The sequence below is a fragment of the Piliocolobus tephrosceles genome, unplaced genomic scaffold (genome assembly GCF_002776525.5).
Source record: "Piliocolobus tephrosceles isolate RC106 unplaced genomic scaffold, ASM277652v3 unscaffolded_38573, whole genome shotgun sequence".
Classification (NCBI taxonomy): domain Eukaryota; kingdom Metazoa; phylum Chordata; class Mammalia; order Primates; family Cercopithecidae; genus Piliocolobus; species Piliocolobus tephrosceles.
Genome location: NW_022322724.1, coordinates 1 through 5,168, shown reverse-complemented (window position 1 = coordinate 5,168; position 5,168 = coordinate 1). Strand labels below are relative to the sequence as shown.

General features: G+C 40.1%; 1 pseudogene across 1 annotated transcript; it reads right to left on the bottom strand.

Annotated features, from left to right (window-relative positions):
• Positions 1–2,919: 2,919 nt before the first annotated feature.
• Positions 2,920–4,802, bottom strand: LOC113223092 (annotated as a pseudogene). The gene has a single exon (XR_003308604.1). The product of XR_003308604.1 is annotated as a zinc finger protein 419 pseudogene (transcript).
• Between the last annotated feature and the right edge of the window lie 366 nt (positions 4,803–5,168).

Genomic DNA, 5,168 nt, shown 5'->3' with positions numbered 1-5,168 from the left:
AGCTAATACTGTACCCTCTCAATCACTGTACCTTTATATGTCTTGAAGTCATAAAGATTTTCAGACTTATTCTTATTTATAAAATTGTTTGGGCAATTAGTCCAGGCCTTTTCTATTTCCATGTAACTTTTTAGAATACATTTGTAAATTTTTATTTAAAAGATCAGGTTTTCATTGGGATTGTCTCAACCTATAGAACAGTTAAAGGAAAACTGACAACTCAGAAGTATCAAGGCTCAGATTCAGGAACTTCTTGTGTCATTTATTTATGCCTTCTTTAATGTCTCTCAGGAATATTTTAAAGTTCTTGAACATATTTTGTTAAATTTATTTCTAAATATTTCATATTTTTATGTTATTGCAAAGTACTTTTTTTTTCAGTTGCCAAGCATGTATTTGCTAGCTATATACCAACCTAGTCTAGAGACACCTACTTTTTATACACTGGCCTTTTTATCTTAGGACCTTGCTCAACTCAATTATTAGATCTAGTAGCTGTTTAGTAGATAATTTAGAATTTCCAACATTATCAGGTCATATGTAAATAAGGACAGTTTGGGTTCTGCCTTTACAATAGATTTTTTTTTTTTTTTTTTTTTTTTTGAGACGGAGTCTCACTGTCGCCCAGGCTGGAGTGCTGTGGCCGGATCTCAGCTCACTGCAAGCTCCGCCTCCCGGGTTTTATGCCACTCTCCTGCCTCAGCTTCCCGAGTAGCTGGGGCTACAGGCACCCGCCACCTCGCCCGGCTAGATTTTTGTATTTTTTAGTAGAGACGGGGTTTCACCGTGTTAGCCAGGATGGTCTCGATCTCCTGACCTCGTGATCCGCCCGTCTCGGCCTCCCAAAGTGCTGGGATTACAGGCTTGAGCCACCGCGCCCGGCCTACAATAGATTCTTTTTAACGGGAAGTGATGAATGTTGACTTATTTACGTTATTCCTAATGTTGGGGAACATCAGCTTATCAAATATTTGATCACATATATATCAAATGTGCTGTTAGCTGTTTGTTTTTCATAGATGTGCTGTATCAGGTGGAAGAAATCACCATCTTGTTCTAGTTTGCTGCGTGTATCATAACCTAGTTTTGAATTTTGTAAAATGCTTTTATTACATTTTGAGATTTTCATTTTAGTCTGTTAACATAGATTAAGAAAGAGTTTGAATTGTTTGACCAAATTTGTATTCTTGATAAATCTCACTAGGTTATGATTTACTATTGTTTGTATATGGCTGGATTCAATTTGCTAAATGTCTTTTTGTTTTAGCACGAGTGCAAGTTTATTTTAAAAGCCTTTAGAACAGGAAAGGAAGGCAAGTACGCTTGGAAGAGACCCAAGGGGGTGATTTGATGGACAAGTGCCTCGATTTGCTAAAACTTTCTTAAGGCTCCGTGCCTTCATGTGGTTATTGGTCTATAGTTTTGTCTAATGTCATTGCCTGCTTTAGTGTCCTGTTAATGCTAACTTTCATGTAGTCCAGAATTGTTTGAACCTTTGTCTTTTTGGAAGAGTTTGTATAGAATTGGTATTACTTCTTCATTTAATATTTTGTAAAACTTCTTACATATTCTAGGGATGACCCTCAGCTGATGCCATCAAGAAAAACGAATCTCAGTCCCACAACCACAAAGAACTTAAATATGCTAACAACTGAAATAAGCAAGAAACAGATTCTCCCTGAGACTCTAGAAAGGAACACAATCATGCCAACACTTTGATTTTAACCCAGTGAGACCTCTGTTATATTTATGATAATATATTTGTGTTATTTAAACCATAAGTTTGTGGTGATTTGCTGGGATAGCAATAGAAAGCTAATACATCAACATTATTCTGTGAGCATCTCTTTACTTTCCAATGCAGTATTTCCTCGAATCATGTTGTACCTTTTCTGCCACAATCAGAAAACAGCCTCTTCTCTAAGGAGTTCTGGTTCTTTTTATTAAAAAAATTATATAAACCAGTAACTGGGTATTAAATATGCTCAAAGCTACTGGAATGCCATGGCTTGCTAGGCTGTCTCAGTAAAGACAGAGAATATGTACACATTTATCTATACATTGAATTCTTTATCTGTAGTTAAACCTACAAATATTTCAGAAGTTGGGTATTTAAAAAGATTCTTAAGACTACTGTAGCATACTCACATAAGGCTTTTATTTATAGGCAAAGATGTGGTATAGTAAGAGAATACAACACCAAATGCACAATGAATAAAATAACAAATGGATAAACTGGGCTTCATAAAATTAAGACAATCTGCTCTAGGGAAGATACTGTTAAGAACTGAAAACAAGGCCAAGCATGGTGGCTCATGTCTGTAATCCCAGCACTTTGGGAGGCTGAGGCAGGATGATCACTTGAGGCCAGGAGTTAGAGACTAGTCTGTGCAACATTGCACGACCTCATCTCTAAATTTTAAAAAAGAAAACAAAAGCCACGGACCGTGAGAAAACATTGGCAATGCTTCTATCAAACAAGGGATTTGTCTCCAGAAATATTAAGAACTTGTAACCAACCAAATGTTTTAAAAAACAGGCAAAAAGTACCAACAGACATTTTACTAACAAAGATATATGAGTGACAAGTAAGCACATTAAAAAAAATGCTCAAAACTGAGTCACTGGAAAAATACAAATTAAGAACTACAATGAAATACTAGTGCACACTTAGTAAAATGGCTAAAATGAATGGCCTATGACTTCTATATATATAAATTGTCAGTAATGTGAAGAAATGGAAAACCTAATATATTCCAGGAGGGAATATGAAATGCTAACCATTTAGAACACAATTTGGCAAGCTTTTAAAATTTCAAACATTTGGATCTACTCACAGAGTAACTGAGTGAGGAATCTTGCAGCCCTGTTACAAAGCCAAAAGGGTGAAAATTATAAAAACGCAATTCAGTCTCTGGAAATGGCCATAAGGGTGTACGACAAATAAATATTTATTAAAGATCTAACACTCATAAGAACAGCAAAAGTCAGTCACATCTGAACCAAAACAACTCCTTTCCTCCCCCAACTCCAAACTCAGCGGGATTAAAACTCCATTCGACTGGTGCAGCCAAGAATACAGGGCTCCCTCTCTCTGGAGCTCCAAGGCAGGGGGCTGTCTTCTCAGGAAGGACAATCTGTCAGGAATTCTCATCCTGCCTCCAGTGTGCTTATTTAGATGAATGACGTTCAATTGCCAGCTCCCTCATAAAGGCCATCCTCAGAGTTTCTGTTTTAAGTGAGGTCATATTGATTCAGAGACAGTATATAACCCGCCACCCTAAGGCCTTTCTCCAGTCTAAACTTTCTGGTGTTGAATAGGGTTAGGCCTTTGGCTGAAACCCTTTTCTATATTCACTACATTGTCCACTTTGCGAACTGTTCAGTGTTGAACGAGATTGGAGGTGTGGCTAAGGGATTTCCATCTGTTATCTTCAGGACTTTTTTCCACTGTGAACCTTCTGGTGTTATAAATAAGGTTGAAACACTGGCTAAAGGATTTCGCACAATCACTGCATTTCTCCAGTGTGAATCCTTCGGTGTTTAAAAAGACTGGAGTTGTGGCGAAAAAATTTCCCACATTCCCTGCACTCATAAGGCCTTGCTCCAGAGTGAACCCTCTGATGTTTAATGAGGCTGGAATTCTCTCTAAACAATCTCCCACATTCATCGCACTTAAAAGGCTTTTCTCCAATGTGAACTTTTCGATGTTGCATGAGGGTTGAGCTTTGGCTAAAAAACTTCCCACATTCCGTGCACTCATAAGGCTTTGCTCCAGTGTGAACCCTCTGATGTCTAACAAGGGTGGAATTCTCTCTAAATAATCTCCCACATTCATTGCACTTAAAAGGCTTTTCTCCAGTGTGAACTTTTCGATGTTGCATAAGGCTTGAGCTTTGGCTAAAAAACTTCCCACATTCGCTGCACTCATAAGGCCTTTCTCCAGTGTGAACACGCCAATGTTTGATAAGGTTGGACTTGTGGCTATAGAATTTTCCACATTCACTGCACTTATAAGGTCTTTCTCCAGTGTGAACTCTCTGATGTTTCATGAGGCTGGAGTTGAAACTAAACAATTTTCCACATTCACTGCACTCATAAGGCCTGACTCCAGTGTGGATTTTGTGATGCTGAACAAGTGTGGAATTATGCCTGAAAGCTTTTCCACATTCACTGCATGTAAAAGGCTTTTCTCCAGTGTGAACTCTCTGGTGTTCAACGAGATGAGCATTACGGCTAAAGGATTTTCCACAGTCACTACACCCATAAGGCCTTTCTCCAGTGTGAACTATTTGGTGTATAAAAAGGTTGGACATATCTCTAAATAACTTCCCACATTCACTGCATTCATAAGGCTTTTCCCCAGTGTGTAGTCTCTGGTGCTGAACAAGTAAATATTTCTGCCCAAAGGCTTTCCCACACTCACTGCATTTGAAATGCCTTTTTCCAGCATGAAAGGCCTCCCTACTTTTGGAGCTCCTATGTGACTTCTCTCCCGTGTGAGTCACCTGGTGCTTGAGAGTAACTGAGCTGGTCGAGGGGTCCTTCCCAACCTCCCTGCTTTGCAAGGACTTCTCTGATAGTTGAACTTTGCTACTCCTCAAAACTGGAACCCTGCCCTGTTGTCTTTTTGAGGATTTCTCTCCACAGTGCTGCTTCTGGTGTTGCTGAACATTTGAACTGCACAGTCCTACAGAAGCACTCTGCTCAGGGGCCTCCTCGGCCTCGGCTCCATGCCAACAACCTGAAAGAAGAGACATGTTGATGAAGTAAACATAGTCTTTGGTGTGAGGAGGCAGCATTCTCACAGATGTGTCTGACACACACAGTAATTATTACCTGGGGCTGCTGGCAGAAATGAGGGGGGCTAGCTCTCGGCAGGGAAGGGCCTGCTATGCAGTGCTGAACCACTGGCCAGCTCAAGGATTTGGGGAGGCCTCATGAGCACCAAGGATGCAAGGACTGGGTGTAGCACAGGGAGGAGAGGCAGAGTCCCCAACACAATCCTCTGCAAATGGCTTTCCAGAGGACTTTGGCTGCTGGAGACACAGGAACACGGCACAGAAGGTTATGTCCAGGTCCAGAAAAATTCAACTGCAACCAAATAGCTGGTGCTCAAGGACTATGCAAGGATAAGCGCCCACCTCACCACATATTCAGTGAAAGCC